Raw genomic sequence first — 17,868 nt, forward strand, 5'->3', positions numbered from 1 at the left:
GGATGGGAGTTGGAGCCCTTTGATGATGGACTGTTGGAATCAAGGATTAATTTGACTCCCGGTTCAGGTGGAAGGTGCTGACAAAGGAGTCCCTGCTGGATGGGCAATTTGGGGGTTATATTTTCTGCCCAGAAGTGATGAAGTCCTCTTGGCTTGTCTGCTCCCAAAGAAAAGGAATGGGATGGCTGGTTTCTGGCATGGATCAGTTTATCAAGGGAACAGACTCAAATAAATGGGAATTTCCTGTGGATGAGCATCTGAGTGGCAGTAAATGGTATCAAATAGGAGATCTGCACATTTTTTTGAGGAAGAGGAGACATGAGGCTCGTGCAGGTGTACTTGGGCATGCTGCCAGTGCCAGGAAAGAAAGTGATAAATAGATGTCTTGGAAAAGCCTGAATGCAGGAATAATAGCTATCAACAGTGCAAGACACTGAATTAGATGGATTCCACTTCCAGAAGCTTCCTGTGTTTATTATTGATGGCACTGCAAGTTTTATTCCTTTGCTTTCCATACTCCTTCAGTACAATCTGGTCAGAGTTTCCACATGCAAAGGCAGGTGATGGAAGGACTCTGGAAGGAAAGTGAAAAATGACATAAATGAACTGCAACAACAGCTGTGCCCTGGCAAGGAGTACAAAGAACTGGAGATAATCCTAAATGACAAAGGCTTTGTTTTCCCATTTATCCCTAAAACATGGTGGAAAGAGTCTCAGGACATGGCAAGTCTCTCTTTCCACAGGATTTCTGAGTAGCTGACTCTTTTTTTCCCCCTTCTTTAATATCTCAGACCTGATTTTAAAGGTACTTGAACACCAAGAGGTTTGTATTAGCATATAAAAAATTCACTGTTCCCCTCTTCAAACTCTTCCATCTCTTCAAACTCTTGCAAATGTGTCAAATTGGAAAATTGTGCCCTGTATCCTCCTTTGAGGGATGTTGAAATGGGCGCAGTGGGCTCTCACAGGGAGAGGGAGCAACATGCACGTGAGTAAAGGTGAATTTTTCAGGAAATTAATGGGGTTTGAACTTTCTAGAGGTCAGTTGAAGCTGCCCTGAAGTTTTACAGTTGTCTCTGTGAGATAAAAAGGAAGAACTACTAGTGCAGAGGGCTGTCAGTGAGGTGAGATGCCCTGAGAGTCGCCCTGGCAGGTCCTGCCCCTGCAGTGACAGCTTTTGGGAAGAGCCCCCCCCGTCAGCAGAGCTGCCTTCCCTGGTGGGGCTGAAGTGGAAATTCCATCTCTCCCTCTTGCAGAGCATTTAAAGGGAAGTTCACTGCCCTGATGGGCACCTGGATTTTATAGCTGACCTCTGAGAAGTTACTAAGCCAACCTTCTGCCTCCACTGCTATAAATTAAAGCTCAAAGTCGGGTTGTCTGGACTGGCTGAAGGCAGAAGTGGAAAAGACCAGCTGAGACCTGCCCCTGTTCTTCCAGGAGCTTCTTAGGGGCAGCTCTGGATGATTTTGAAGTGGCTCAGGAGCTGATGAGGTGCTGTGGTGCTCATATTTCTGTCCTTGGGTGTCTGACACTCTGCAGGTCTCGTGTTTTGAGTCCCCACAGTCCCACAGGAGGAGCAGGTGGAGACTCCCATGATGGAGAAGCCTCCAGCTCCATAAGGAATCTGCTCCACCTGCAGATTTGCAGCTCAGGAATAGTCAGTGCCCTCATGGCACTGCCAGTCCAACGTGGCAGAGCCCGAGCCCTGCAGCACCAGGAGAGAACACAGACACAGCACAGAGCACTGCACGGAAAGGGATGTCAAGTACAGTGTATTTATCAAAAAAAGTGGAATTTAAAGCAGCAGAATATTGTTTTCCTTTGTTAGAATAATTGCAGTTCCAGGTATGTGGATTTTTTCCTGATTCTCCTCCAAATCTGCACTCGGTGATTGCCAGAAATGAGGGATGGATTGGTTCTCCATGGTGCTGTGCCCCAGGTCAGCTTGATAACATGGGAAATGGCAGGTTAATGGCAGTTTAACACCAATTAACGGGCCACTTTATAATAGATTAGCATTCCGAGCCTGTTCAATTGGTAATTACAATAATTAACTCTCGAGCTTGCCTGCACTTGTGAACAGAAATGTGGCACCTCTGTTTACCCAGAGAAGGGAATGCACGGAGCAGACATGGATCATTTGGAGTACTGGAGCCAGGCAGGATGGGAAGTGCACTAAATCTGGGCTTGCTCTTGAAATGTGCTTGCAGGTGACATCCCCGGGTGGAGGTGAGTCTATAAGTGACTATTTCAGTCTCAGCTGAGTGCAGCTGAGATTTAATGTGGTTCACAGGAGCTGGGAAAGGCATCTGTGCTGAGCACAGCCCTCTGCATCCTTCCCCAGCATCCCTGGCCTCAGACAGATGGATTTCCCACTCCTTAGGCTGGCTATTTTCAGCATTTAGTGAAGTCAGGCTCCCAGATAAGTCCCTTCCTCTTGGGAACACTGATAGTGAGAAGTGTTTTGGCTCAAAGGAGCTCAACATCCAGCGAGGCAGTGCCCTGAATTCTTTGGGAAAGCTCCACTTGGTCGTGAGTCCTTCAGGAAATGCAAGTGCTGCTGCCATAGAGATTCCTGTAACTGGTCTGTGGACACAATGACACTGGTTATCCATGGACTGGGATCAGGGCATGGAGAAGTCATAGGATGGACCTGCTGGCTCTGGGGATCTGTAGCCAGGGCTCTGCTCCCGTTGTCCCTGGGTTAATGGTTGCCAGGTGACAATCCTGACACCCAAAGGTGTCACAGAACTCGGTCATTAAGTGATTGAAGTGAAAAACAGATGGTGTGTCTATAAGGTGCCTTAAAAGAGCCTGTTTCGTAAGGCTGAAAGCAATTTTGGGAAATAGAATTCAGCAGAAAAATGGGAATAATTGGGAAAGCTGAAGTGGGGTTCAGAATTCCTTAATCAGGAGGATAGCTGCTGCTTCGAGAACCCTCTGCCTTGTTCAGAAAATTGGAAATTTATTTCTCTTCAATGTTAATAAATGACTTTTTTTCCTTCTCCTGCCTGTTCCACCACCTTCAACTTCATCTCTTGCTGCTCAGCAGAAGGGGAACCCTCTGCAGAGCCACTTCAAATCCAAGTAAGTCATGCAAAGCACTCTGGGGGGTTTGGAGCAGCTGTTGGAGAGCACAGCTGCTCAGTGTCCTCATTGTCAGTCAGTCCTGGCGTTTTAGACTGATGTCTCTCTGGGCTGTCCTAAAGAACATTTTCTATCCCTGAGGTGCCTTGGATGAGCTCTGCAGCCCAGGGTGTCCCCTGCCCTGGGGACAAATTGCTCCCTGTGATGCTGAGGGGCCTCTCTGGTGGAAGAGGGGGGTTGATGGGCTGGAAAGGGGCCAGTTTGGGCTGTTTCCAGCACAAAAATGCCTCACTGGGGTGATAAAAGTTAATAAACAGTGAGATCTTCAGGGATGCATCAACTCTGCCCTCCCCAGGGTGATGGGCCTTGATGCAGGTGAGCAGAGGCTGCAGAGGTGCCCCAGGTCAGGCTTGCCAGGCATTAACCCCTGCAAATAATTTATTGGCTGCTGCCTGGGCCGTGTATCAAATCTCACAGTTGTTGGGGGGTCGTGCCCTGCTGAGTGTAAAAAGACAAATTTTGGACCTCTTGAGTCCTTGCTGTGATGGAAAACCTGCACTCGAGGCTTTCTAACAAACATCTTCATAACACTTAACATTCAGCGGAGTAAAAGGAGGGTAATGAGCACTGCAGCCATCCCAGGTCAGTAATTACCGCCGTCATTATTAATTTTTCAGAGCAATCTCGTCAAATGAGTCATTATTATCTCAATTCCTTAGCCAGGACTGATTGATTCTTTCTCCCTGTTGTGACTAATTCCATATAATGTCAGAGTACAATATAGAACTATAGAGCCAGTGTAATTCCACTGCACAATAATTCCAAATAACCAAATCTCTTGCCTACAGCTCTGTTTAGATCTGGTGCTTTATAGTGCTTAATTGAAATAAATACCCCAATCCTGTCACTCCCCACTCTCCACAGTCACTGGAATTGCACTGGAGACAGGGATTCACATCAGCCTGGGATCTGCCCTGTGTTCTTGTCACCAACCAGGAGCTTCCCAGCACCTTGAGGAGCAGTGTGGCTGGGCTGGGGTAAGTGCTGATAATCTTCAACACTTCATAATGTTAATTTTGACCATTTTTAAGGGTGTTTGTCAATCTGGCTGTGTGTGGGGTTTTTTGGAGGAGAGGCTAAAGGTGATGGTTTTCCAGCTCTGTTCCATTCTCTCTGTTCCCAGTCCCATGTCAGCAGAGCTGAGCATGAAGGAGTTCAGGGCGAGGAGAAGGGTCTCCCTGGGGGTGGGAATGTGTTTCATTCCTCTCTGGAAATGGTGAGGTAGATGAGGCAGAACAATTACCTCTCCTTGAAAGGAATTGGAAACCCACTGCTGGCATTTCCCTTGAGCTGGAGGGAAGGAAAGGAGAGGGAGACAGCAGTTATTTTACAGCTCTGACCTTTCTGTCTCCCAGACTTCAAATGATCAGAGTGGAGAGGGAAGAGAGGAGGCTGGAAAGCCAGGAGGAGAGAGAGGGACCCTTGGCAGTGGAGCTGGTTTTTAGACCATGTGATGGTCTAATTCTGAACTGTGAGGAGGGATGAGATGTTCCATGTCTCCAGTCTCAGCTTTGCCTCCCTAAATCCAGCCCTTCCCTGGCAGCAGATGTCCTCGTGCCAGGTGGGAATTTAAGGGTCACTCTGGATTGGATTGGGGGAATTAAAAATATTGAAATGAGCAGTAAATAAACAGGCAGAGGTCTTGTGCCATTGGAGCCTCTTGGCCTTCCAGCACTCCTGTATTTCTGGTGGTTTATTGAGGCAGTTCCTCGTTAGTCCCTTAATGCTGAACTGAAAATACTCTGACACAGCCCCTGAAGGCAGAATTTGGCTGACAGCCTCTTCCCTCGGGGGTTCCAGTCTTTAAATCCAATGGGATTGTTTGTTACACCAGGGACTGGTGTCCACAGGATTCATCCAGGGGAACTGTCTTGCCCCAGGTCCAGCCAGCCCTGCATTGTCTCCTCCCCTCCAGGGGTGGATCCTGCCCTGTTCCTCAGGGTGTGTTGCACAGAAGCTGTAAAATACACGTTAAAATTTCAGGATTTCCAGATTTTAATAGGAATACTCCATATTTGTGTGCCACCCTCTTGGAGCCACGTCTCTGCTGTGAATCCCTGCTTTTTCTACCGTTCTTACCTTGCATTCAGCAAGAAAAAACTGAGGTGAAAATTTTATAAACTGTTTCCTTATTTACAGGAAATAATAATACTCTGTTTAGAGTCATTTTTGTCTGTTGGAGATGCTGAAATTAAAGCAAAGCAAACCTTGAACTAATAGGAGGGTTTTTTTGGGCAGGTGGAGCCCAGTGCTGGAGTCAGAGGTGGCACCTCCTGTTTACCCAAGCCCAGAGCTGGTGACACAGTTGTTGCCCCAGAGCAGGAGCTGACCTATGTCTAAACCTTTCCTGCATCCACATGTTTGAACAGTTTGGCTGGAATCTGTGTAAAGAAAGTCTGCTTAAAGGATGTATTCATAGGAACAAGAGGCTGAGGTTTGTAGTTAAAAAAAAAAAATCCACAAAACCCCCCAGTTCTGGTGTTACAATTGGAGTATCAGTTGAAGTAAATGCAACTTCTTACATACAAGCAAGCTAGGAGATAAATCTGCAGGTTTTTATAATAAATGTTGCTTTGTGGCAATCACCATATGCTACCTCCAGTCCTGTTTGGAGTGTAAATCATAACAAGTGTGGATCCTAAAATGCTTTATTGTCTTTTTATGGCCACACACGGCTGCTGTTCCTTCCACTTGTGATTAATTTGTGTAGCGGTTCCCCCTGGAACCTAAAAAAAAATAATTAGAACTAATGAACACTGTGCAGTGAGAGCAAAGGAAGGAGCAGACTGCCCCTCCTCTGGCTGCCCAGCTCTGAGCAGAAGCAGGAGTGGGGCTGGGAAGTTGTGCCACTGACACTCCGTGTGGAGCTGCTGACCCCCCTCCCGGGCTGAGCAGGAATCAGAGTGTGCATCATTTCCCAGGAACAGTGCTGAGAGCAGGGAATTGAAAGCAGTGGAAGCCACAATGCTGATTTCTTAGATTTCTGTAAAGAAATCGGCCCATGGGAAAGATTTGGAGGCAGTTTTCCCCTCTGTCCTTGCCCCTGGAGCAAGGAGTGAGATATTCTGGGGACCAGCACTGGCCAAAACTCTGGTTTCAACCAAACCTTGGGGAGAGCACGACCCCTTTTCAGCTCAAAACCTGCAAGCCACAGGTCTGTTGGTCCATCCAGGTTGGAGTAACTTGTTCAGGGACCTGCAGCTCCTGAAATTCGTGGGGAAGCAGCTCCTGCCCCCACACCTGCCCTGTCAGAGCATCCCCAGTGCTGCCATTAGTGTGTCCTGGACTCCAAATCCAGAGCTGGGACTAAAGCAAGAATGCTGCCTTCCAGACTGGGTTTTATCTGCCCTCCAGAAACATGTAGGTTTGATTTTATTATTTTTTTCCCCCCAGTGCACTTGGGTTTTGAGGGTCTGTTTGTGTTTGGCAAGGCAGCACAGCCAGCTTTGAGGGTTGCTTAAAAGCCTTGGAAATTCCCTTCTCAAAATTAATATTTCTCTGTAAAGGCTGTAATTAAGGTGGAGGGGGGGGGTGTTGCTGTGCAGGGATCTGCCACTCTCTGGGCTTCCTGCAGCTCACAGTGGCTTTGAAATGAGGCTTAAGGGGAATAATTGACAACAAAGTGCTGGAGAGGGGTTAAAGTGTCAGTGCTGCAGGAGGAAACCTCAAAGGTCCCGTTCCCTGGGGGACTGGCCAGGGCTGCAGCCGTGGGGAGGGATGAAAAACAAACTCCCCAGGCAGCTCTTGGCACGGTGTCACCTCCTCCTGCCTTCATGTGTGTGCACATGAGCATTTGGTTTGAAGTCACTGTGAATTTTCCATGGCTGTTTTTCAGGCCATGAGTGACTCTGGCTCCTCCTTTTCCTCCCTCCTTCTCCTCCTTCCTTTTCCTTCCTTCTCCTCCCTTCCAGCTTCAACCTTTGTCCCCACCAGACTTCATGGCCAGTGACCAGTTACATCCATAAATACTGTTCTTCTACTAGAACAGGTGTAATTACAAAACTAAGCAAATAATGGATAATAAGGAATTATCATCATCTGCATGACTGGTGGGGGAATAAGTTGCCCTGCATTAGGTCACTGGTAGAGCCATAAAATTGAATCCCACCCTCTGAATTCCATTTTGACATCTCAAGGTGGACACCACTGTTTACCTTTTCTTATGTTGAGTCTTATGTTTTTTTTCTTACCTTTGTCTTATGTTGAGTCACTTCTGGTTAGAAGAGTTTTAACTGTTTAAGTCGACTTGCTTTGCAAGCAGAATAAAACCAGAGCACTTTTTAATTTCCAAAGGTTAATTGATTCCAAAAGCAGAACCGATTATAGTTCAAAAATAGAAATGCAAAGATTTATAAGAAGTTTTTCTTATATATATAAGGAAATTTCTTACAAGAAGTATTTCTTATATATAAGAAAAAAGGGTCATTGAAGTCAATGTCCAGATGCTGCCAGGTGGGCAAATGTCACTGTCCTGGCTCCTTCTGGAAAACAGCTTTGATGTTCACATAATTGCAATTTTCTGTGGTAGGTTGTCTGTGAGCTCCCCCTGTACAGCTGTACAGTATCAGGAGTTAGAGTGAACCAAATTAAACTGTTGTGGCACATAAAACCAGCCAACAAAGGCAGGCAGCTTTTTTCCCTAAACCCCTGAGATTTATTCTGACAGTTTGCAACCAGATGAAATGGATAATGGAAGTCCCTTGTCACAATAACTCAGTTTAAATGTGTTGTTGGATTAATAGACTCAGTTATCCACTCTTCCAAGGAGAAAAATGACTTGTGGTTTCCAACCAGGCCCTCACTCGTGGCATCCCATCAAATTAACCAAACAGGCCAAATTCAGACTCCTGGCAGGAGCCAGGGATTTTATGAGTTGTGTCATTAAAAATGAGTTTATTTATTTTTAATGATTTCAGATTGCCATGGCAACCTCTGTGGGTGATGGTGTGGCTGATCAGGGACACGAATCCCGGGATTGGCACTGTCCAGGTGGCCCTGCTGGCTCGAGACTGGGAGATGGTGCCAAGGGGTGATCCCATCCCTCTCCCCTGCCTGGGCAGGTTGGTCCTGGCTGGTCTCAGAGCTCAGGTGAGGGCAGGTCAGGGAGCTCATCCAGTTGCTAAAGAACACTTGTAAAAAGGCTGCAGGGCTGTATTTCCTCTGCCTTGGATACAGAGCAGTGGGAATTTACAGCTGGTGTAACCTTGACTTGCTGACTTTCCTCAGAGCTTGAGAAGCATTTTGTGATTTCCCACATCCACTCCTGCAGAAGGCTCTCCCTGTGCTCTGCTGCCAGGGAGAAAGCACACTGGCCATGTCTCTTCACCCCTCTCCTGTCCTTTCACTAAATAATGTCAGGGGATAATTTCACTCTTTGCAAGGTCAGGAGTTGGTTCAAATTTCCATGAGCCAGACACAAACCCCTCACTGGCACAGGTTGCCCAGAGAAGCTGTGGCTGCTCCATCCTTGGGAGTGTCCAAGGCCAGGCTGGATGGGGCTTGGAGCAACCTGGGCTGGTGGAAGGTGTCCCTGCCCATGGCAAGGGGGGGAATGGGATGAGCTTTAAGGTCCCTTCCAACCCACACCCTTCTGGGATTCTATGATGGGAATTTTTAATTAGCTCAACCTTTGCTCTTGCCATCTTTCCTCTTTCTCTGCTTCCCACAAAACCTCCACCTTCCTTTTTCTTCAGGAACGTAGACACTGTGCCACTAGTTTGGATTTTTTTCCCTGCAAAGTAACCCAGAGATTTGGTCCATGCTCTGAATTCCTGAGTGAAATTATACAAATACTGATTTAGGAAAGAACTTGGGGAGCACAGGGCCAACAGCAGGTTTGTGTTGAGTGCTGTCCCACATCAGGCAGAAACATCATCTCCTCTTAAATATGTGGGTGTTGTGTCATTTCTGTAAAACCTCTCCTAGATCTAATTCCCAGGAAGGCCTGAAAGGGTTCTCCACGTGGCTCTGTGGAAATTTAAACCCCAGCACAAATGGAAAGATTGGTGTGACCCTCCCTGGAGCAGCAAAACTGCTGAGCTCAGCAAATCCCTGGAGCACAGGGGACAGCTTTTATTTTAAACTGTTACCATGAAACAGGAAAAAAAGCTTCTGCCTTATTATTTTTGCCCTTACCACATAAAAATAGAAGCACCTGCTGCCTGCTGGGCTCATTAAATATGTCTTTTTATTTTCATAAATCACCCTGGTAGAATTTGAATTATTTACTCGGTAAACTCGCGGTGACACTAATTTACATTCTCCAGTGGTTTTTTGTGCATTAGCTTTGGAGCTGTTCCTGCCCACCTTTTGTTCAGTGCCCACCTTGGCTTCCTGAGCAGGATCCCTCCCTTTGGTGACTGCAGGGGTTTGGTGAACTTCAAAAGCAGCCCAAAATGCCAGGCACCCGCAGCTGAATTATGGAGCAGAACACAGCACATCAAACGGCCACAATTATTCACTTGTGGGTCTCTGCTTGGTGGAGCAATGAAAATCTCTGCGTTTCTTCTTTGCTAAGATGTGGGGTGGATGTTTTACCTGCTCAGAGTAATGTTAGCAGGGCATGGGGGGACATGTAAGATTTTTTTTTTTAAGTGAAGCACTTCAATCAAAGCTTCGTTCTCCTGCAAACCCAATTAGCTGCAGTCTGCCAAGTCAGCTTGGCTGTCTGCAGGGATGTGTGTAAGGCTGGGAATAATTGCTCAGCTCCTTCTCCCTAAGAAATGCCACGAGGCTTTTGTTACCACAGACGAGCCCCTGCACTTGTCTGGGAGGTTCCAGCTGCAGACACACCCCCAAACCCCAGCAGTGTGTTTGGGTAGGGCTGTGGGTGGAGAGGCTCCGTGAAGAGCCAGCAGCAGGAGGAGCAGGAGGTTGCTGAACCCGGATCCTGGGCTCTCCAAACCCTCCTGGGTTGTGCCAGGGGCTGTGGAGGGGGCAGGAGGAGGCAGAGCAAGCCCATTGCTGTAGGAGAACAGTCCCTGTGCCACCGGAGAGGGAAGGTCAGGGAATGAAATGCTCCAACAATACCTGTGGAAAATGGGTCACCTGCTCTGGGCAAGGAAGGCACGGGGTGTTCTCACTGTGTTGAAGGTGCCAACTGCTGCCTCCTGCCAGTCTGGATGGGGTTTCACCCCTGGGATGGTGCCAGGTGGGAATACAGGGCTGTGCTGGTGCATCAGTCCCCCTGGCTGGGGGGACAGGGCTGTTCAGGGTGTCGGTCTCTTTTCCCATGTAACAAGTGACAGGAGGAGAGGAAACAGCCTCAAGCTGTGCCAGCGGAGGGTTAGATCAGATATTAGGGAAAATTTCTTCGTGGGAAGGGTTGCCAAGCTTTGGAACAGGCTGCCCAGGGCAGTGGTGGAGTCCCCATCCTTGGAGGTGTTCAAACGTGTGGATGTGGCCTTTGAGGACGTGGTTTAGAGGTGAACATGGTGGTGGTGCTGGTTGATGGTTGGACTTGATGGTCTGAAAGGTCCTTTCCTACTGGAGGTGTCCATGGGACTCAGCTGCACAACCCACCCAAACCCTACAAACAGGACAGGCCTTCCCCATCTCCAGTGGGTTCCCATGCAATATTTACTTGCCTTTGCACTGTGCATGCAGAATATCCCAAATTTTCCCTTTCCATCTCCAGGCCACCTCAGAAGCTGTCAGGGTGGTGAGTCATCCATCTCACTTAGTCTCAACTCAAGTTTGATGGACTGTGATTTCTGTTGACATCCCTCAAGGATGGCCACATTCCAATAACGTCTTGAAGACTCTCCAACTCTTTTCTTTCCAAAAATGAGGGTTTTAATTTATTTTCCTTGAAGTCTAAGGTCCATAAAGAGATATAACACTCTGTGTGATGGCCATTGGTGGGACATGTGACAAGATTTTGATGCTTCAGGGAAAAGGTTGGATGTGCTGCAAGACTTTGATAAATTCAGTGTTAAACTGTGTTTTTACACTGACACAGAGCTTTCCCCCCCCCCAAATATGGCATTATATAAAGTGTCACAACATTAATCCCTTTGTCTTTTGCAATGTCTGCCAAAAATAATCTGTTTGCACTAAGACTGATAAATGTAGATATGAAAATATTTCTACTACAGGGCTGATTTTGGCTAATTTTATTAAAGCAGGTACACAAGCAGATGCCTGTTTGAACAAGTATGAACTGAGCTGCATGAAGTAGGAGTGACAGTGTGATTCCCAGCAGCAGAAGTCAGTGCCACTCTGGTTTGTCACAGCTCCAGCTCCCTTTTCCTCCAGGAATGATGGTGGTGTCTGTTATCCCCCAGACACAGAGACCTGCCAACAACTCCCTCCTCAGTCACTTCTGGTGTGTGTGAGGGTGGGGTGGAGGAGCAGGTGAGACCTGAGAATAGCTCATTATCAACAGGGAAAGCTTTCACTTCCTTTAAATAGAACCCACGTCTGGAGAGCTGCAGGACTCCCAGACATTGGGGAATCTAGAGGGGAGTTTTAATTTTAGCTCTTGCTGGGGGATAACGTGGAAAACACACAAACCTCCCATTTCTTTTGAAAAAATGTCTTGACTGATCATTCCTGCTCCTAAATCTGGGGGTGAGCAGCAATCCAGAGCCCAGGAGGAGTGGGTGCTCCTCTGGTGACTCTTCCAAGCAGTGTAAAGCACCACACAGTGTTTAGGAACAGGGGGACAGCCCTCAAAAATAGCTGTGAGAGGAGGATTTGTCCCAGGCAGCTCCTGGGCTTGTTTGTTGCTGTGAGGAAATTAAAACCCCAGGTTAATGTGATGAGCAGCAACTCAGCATCGTGGCTCAGCTGGGTCCTGCCAGGGCTTGAGGACATTTGTGCCATCAGCCACAGGATCAGCAGGGTTGGGAAAGACCTCCGAGATCATCAGGCCCACCTTTGGGTCCTCCCTTCTTGCTGGGCAGACCTTGTTGCTTCATGTTTGCCTGGAGGCTCCTCAGAGCTCCTGCTGTTCATGTTGGTCCTGGTGGCATCCAGGTAGGTGGGATTTGCTTGGAAAGAAATAACAGATGTTTTAGGCTTGGCAATTGCCATGTGCTGAGAAATGCCAGTGTTACATGAGGAGTTTTTCTGGTTTTAGCTGAAAGAGGAGGAACCTCAGCCTCCCCTCAGGAGCTCTCAAAAATTGTCAGAGGACTGTGTTGGGGGTAAGAAAAATGGTCAGAAAAATGTTTTTCCCTGTTTTATCAGTAACCATTTGATATCTTCATCACCCAAGGATGTGGTCACTGTTTTGTCCTGGCTGATGATACCTTTGACTAAAACATCAATGATGGTTTCTAAAACAGCTGAGAAATTTGGGATAATTTCAGTAGCTATTAATGAGCTACAGGCTCGCTGAGGATGAAGTCTTCAGAGAAAGGAAAGGCAAAGGTAAAGGGATTTTGTAAAATTACTGGTATTGATTAGGTGCAAGAGAAGTTTTACTCCCATTTATTTTAATTTCTGACTGAGTATGGACTCTCTGAGTGCAGACTCCACAAATCTCAGCTGAGATGCTCAGGACACACACCCAGGGAAGCCACAGGAGCCCATCCAGGGCTCCTGTTCAGAGCTATGGCAAGGACTGGACAGAGGTCCTGCTCCTCTGCAAACCCAGCAGTGGGGCTCCAGCTCCTGCAGCATCTTCTTGAGGTCTTTTCCTTGTTTCCTGTTTCCATGGCACTGCTTAGGATGAGTTTTTAGTGCTTTGCAGTTAAAGGACACTCAAGTTGGGCTTTGTAGTGGGAAGTGATGGGATGAACATCTAGGCTGAGTTCAGCCTGCTCAGCTCAGGGCTTTGTGACTACAGAGAGCTCTGGAATGGAGGAACGTGGGGAAGCTATTTTAGAAGATTTATATCTTTAGAAGATATATATGGTGCTTTAAATGCAATTGGGGGGCTCAGCTAAAGGTTCTGCATTAGCTCATTAAAGGGTGGTAGCTGTAACGAGCTGTTGGTGCTAAATGAGGAGAAGCCCCACCACTGCCCTGTCCCAGGGTTGCAGGATCCCAGGAGAGGGGAACAGACAGGCTACTGCAGGGAATCCCAGGAATTTCCTCAGCTGGATTTAGCAGCCTGATATTTGATATGACCGACATATAGAATATTGTTTGTTGAAACAGAAACAGCCCCTGGGGCAGAGGGAGCACAGCACAGGCAGCCCTGGATTTGGGCAGGGGAATTCTGGCAACTGAGCTCACACTTGGAGCCAAATGCAGTGTGGTTTTTTTCACTTCTTTTGGATGTCCAGGCAGAGCTGGGATTTTGGGGTTCATCAGAGGTGCTGTGGAGGTTCTTCGCAGTGTCAGGATCTCCCTGAGCTGCTCCAGGCTTTGTGTGCAGCATCCCTGGTTCTTTGGGAGGCTGAGCTGCTGTGGCACCACATAAATGAACACGTGGGGACAATGTGGAGCTCCTGAGGAGCCTTTGGGACTGCAGCAGTGGTGCCAGGATCCCTGAGTCCTGCAGGACCTGAGGATTCTCCAGCCCTGCCACCCCAGGGGGATCTGGGGGAACGGACACGCTTTGGCCTCTCGTCCCGTTTAATGGCTCTGCTCAGCTGCAGCTTAGAGCCAATTAATTTTATGAATCCTATTTGTAGCTCATGTTCCTCCTTATATAATCCTCATTTGTTTCAAATGAGCAGAGTGTGCCCCTGAGATTCTAAACATACCTCTTTATTAGAGTTCAAACAGAAACTGTTACCTACAGGAGCTAAACTTAGCACTAATGCATGAAACGAGATGAAGAGATCCTTTTAAACCCCCTCCCAAGTGTTAGATAACATGGACTGCACAGGGAGGGGGAGAAGGGACTGCAGAGTGCTGTGAACAGCAGCTTTAATGGTCTATTGTAATTATTTCTCCGGGAAGAAGGAGATTAAAAACCAAAACTGCAGCCACTGGTTGCACAGCAATTGGTCTCTGATCTCCCTGAAGCTGGACAGACCAAGCCTGGCCTCCCTCTGCCCTCAGGACAGGCTTGGGGAAGGTTTGAGAGCAGTTTTATAGCTGAGAACACGTGATTTTAATTGCCTTTATTGCTGCTTTGACACATGAACACCGTTTCACGTTGCTGAGTGTTCTGGATGCCCCAGTTGGGATATTGGTCTCCCACCTCCACAATTCCCTTCACAACCTGTGGTTCAGCTGCCAAGGATATTCTGTTCAATATCCTGTTCAAGTCAAAGCATGAGAGAACCCACATTGTTTCAGATATTGAAGGTTTCAATGAGCTGAAAAATGTCCAGTTTTCTAACAAGCCCAGAGCTGGGGAGCAGGAGGAGAGAGGGAGGCAAGTCCAGGGAACTCTGGCATTATGACCATGGCACAGCTCCAAAATCCAGGCTTGTCAGTCCTGCCAGAGGTGACAGATCATCTGAGGGCTCAGCAGAATTTGACTTCAAACTGCAAATTGGGTAAAGATCTCACAAATTCACAAAGGTCTCAGTTCAGCCATGATCATTTTCTATGCCACAAACAGAAGTGAAGAAGGGCAGAGGTTGTCTGTGGGCTCTCCAGTGGCAGTTCTGCCCTGGGAGAAGCTGGGCTGGGAAGAACTGGGGGTGTGGGGAAGCTGGGACTGCCCGAGGCACAGGTTTGGGGAAAGGGGCTTTCCTTTCTGGTTTTGTAGTGGATATATGGAATCAAACAAAGATTTTACACAAGAAACACAATTAGATGTGGCCTTTTAGCTTGGCTTTATAATCTCCCACCAATGCACTGAGGAGCTGCTTTTCCTCCTGCTCCCAAAAATGTGTCTCAGGGTTGGAGCAGAAAGGTGACTGTGGCTGTGGCTTTTTTAAATGAAATCAAAATGTGTCTTTCATCCTCTTGTGTCCCTAAAACAATTTATCCCACTGTAATTATTAGCATTCTCATTAAGAACAGTTTAGCTGAAAGCCGAGACACTAAGACAGCAGTGACTTCATCAAATCCAGCTAAAGCAGGTTCCTAATTCACTTCTCTGCTTTGAAATAAATCCTCAGAGCATCAATTACTGTATCTGTTGTAAAGCAATTACTATCAGCCTCCATTGCTCCCCTTTACACATTTTAATTTAATCATTATTTTTGCCTTAAAATCCAGGGTAAGGAATTTCACAGTTCCTCAGGAAGAACTAAAGCAGACAACAACAACAAAAAAATCCTGTAAGAGCAGAAATTACTTTCTTTTGTAATCAGGTTGATTAGACTCATGTATAATCATACACAGCAGGTGGGAAGATTAACATTTCACTAATTCCTAGTGGTCATTACTGCAAGGAAATTTAATCTGCAGAGTTCACAGGGATTGCAGTTGCATGCTGGTAAAGCTCATTTAAAACACAGAGCAAGACCAACACAACTTTGTATTCTGGAATCCAGTTTTACTCAGAACTATTTTGGCCTGCAGGCAACACACATACACCAGGATCTTCTGCTTAATTGAGGAATAGATTTGTATTGATCAGCCCACTTAACAAGCACATCCAGAGCCCTTCCTGCTCTCCTTGCTCAGTGGGGATGCAGGCAGGCCCTGGTGGGTTAAGCTACCTGATAAAATAGGTATTTTTACAGCAAATGCATTCTTCTGTGTGGGGGCTGTGTTAGTGCAGAGCACTGAGAGAGTCAGTTCTCATATTCAGATCAATTCAGAGAATTCGGCTGAAGTTGAACAAATTATTAATTTCTTTACCTGGAAACAAAAAGAGACATCATTATTCTGATCAGATTCTGCTTCACTAAACCTGGATTTTTCCCCAAACTGAAGGGCCCACCAGGACACTGGGGTAGAACGATGGGGAGGAAGGGTTTAAACTGGGCATGTTGGGCTGGACTGGAATAGGGTGTTATTCCAGCTCCAAATCCACCAGGTGCCACTGAGCCTGTGTTTTACTGAACGTCAGAGATTCTTGCTGTGAAAATTGTGCTGATGTTACACTGATGTAATGCTGGGGTCCTTTATCCACAGAAGCCCTGGTGGGACTGGTGACACCTCCTTGTCCCTTGCAGGCCCAAGAACTCACGTGGAAATGTGGCTGGAGGGTTTGCTGCCATGAGGTGCCAGAGAGACCCTGGGAGGGAATTTCCATCCCCCACAAAACCAGAGAGTTCAAATCCAGGATGGTGATGGAATGCCCTGAATGTGCAAGGGAAGGGCTCCCTCACTCCTGGCATCCCAACTCCGTGCCTGATGTTTGGCACAGCCCATCTTGGGGTTCCGAAAGGTGGGCTCTGTGGGAGAGCACAAAAGCCAACAGGACAATGTCAAGGAAGGAAGTGACACTAAGAGAGAGAACAAAATGACCAGGTGAACCATGAGGTGAGTCAGGCCACCCATATGCACGGGAATAAGTCCCCCTGAACCCCCAGAGATCTGCTCTCTGACGATGCCATGGTACAAACATGGCCCTGAGCTGCTTCAGACACGTCCACCGAATTTTGGCTGACGTTTATCAGTTTATATGAGGGAAAATTTATGGCTGCAACCGAAATGAAACAGTGCTTTGGACAAGGAGAAATGGATTGCAGGTGCAAACAAGCATGAAATGAAAATCTACTAATGAGTTTCCATTAGCAGCTAAATACATAATCGAATAATTTTTAGCCAACATAGAGCAATGAGAAAATCAATTTATTCCTCCTAAGTACCACTAAATGGATTGATGCTCTACTAAAGCTAAGGCTGGTTTTGTTTAGTGAAAGCTGAGCTTTGGATTCAACTCACAACAGCAGAAGATGGGTTTGCTTTTGAGTATGAATGGAAGATATTTTCCTTGGAAACCCTAAATAACATAAGGTAATATATATATAGTTATATATATTAATTAATATGTAGTATTTCCATCTGAAGGCTGGAAGTTAAAATATCTCAGGAAGATGGAGCAGCACTGGCACATCTTAATTGACTCAGGAATATCCAATAGTGAACTAAGCCTTGTTCTTCATTGCTCTTGAAGCAACAATGTCCTAAATTTCCTTTCTTCTTCCCTGAAAAACAGCCTCTAACCTGAGTTCTCTTTGCCTGATGTTTCTCACCTCATTCAGTTATGGCAAATATTTTCTTTGAGGCCCTGGCACAGGTTGCCCAGAGGAGCTGTGGTTGCCCCTGGATCCCTGGAAGTGTCCAAGGTCAGGTTGGAGCACCCTGGGCTAGTGAAAGGTGTCCCTGCCCATGGCAGGGGGTGGGATGGATGATCTTCAAGGTCCCTCCCAACCCAAACCATCCTGAGATTCTGTGATTTGTGTAAATATAAAAGACACCTGAAAATACCTTGTTTTCATAAGAACCTGTAAGAAAATATCTGTGAACTTTAAACCCAAATGAGATGTGAATTGCCTGGAATTTTAACTTAAAAATTAACTCGTTTTGTCTAAGAAAATGCCCATATTTTGGATCCATCTAATGACAATTTCCCATTGACTCCAGCTGGCTTTGCATCAAACCTCAGTGTGCTCTACAGCAGGAAAATGAGAGAAATCAGTATTTTTCTGTCTTTCTGCAGAACTGTGAGTGCTGGAGTAACCTGCAGATACCCACGAGGTCTCCCCAGATGCACCTACAGGGATGGGATGAGCAGGAAAGTGGTGACAGGGAAGAAACCAGGAACAAAAGAAAGCCCAAATATGAGTTTCCAAGTAAGTTTTGACAAAGTGTTGGAAAACACACCCTCTCCACAGCCTCTCCAGCTGCACCACTCTGCTCAGTGCAGGGCCAGCTGAAGTGTATCTTCCTTCCCATGTTCCTCTAAAACTC

General features: G+C 46.8%; 1 protein-coding gene across 1 annotated transcript in view; it reads left to right on the forward strand.

Annotated features, from left to right (window-relative positions):
- Positions 1 to 17,599: 17,599 nt before the first annotated feature.
- Positions 17,600 to 17,868, forward strand: part of CRBN (cereblon) — a 42,955-nt gene continuing 42,686 nt past the window's right edge. The window contains exon 1 of the mRNA XM_064667135.1: positions 17,600 to 17,750. The gene's annotated coding sequence lies outside the window, so the exon portion shown is untranslated. The remainder of the gene's footprint in view (positions 17,751 to 17,868) is intronic.

The sequence above is a fragment of the Pseudopipra pipra genome, chromosome 11 (assembly GCF_036250125.1).
Source record: "Pseudopipra pipra isolate bDixPip1 chromosome 11, bDixPip1.hap1, whole genome shotgun sequence".
Classification (NCBI taxonomy): domain Eukaryota; kingdom Metazoa; phylum Chordata; class Aves; order Passeriformes; family Pipridae; genus Pseudopipra; species Pseudopipra pipra.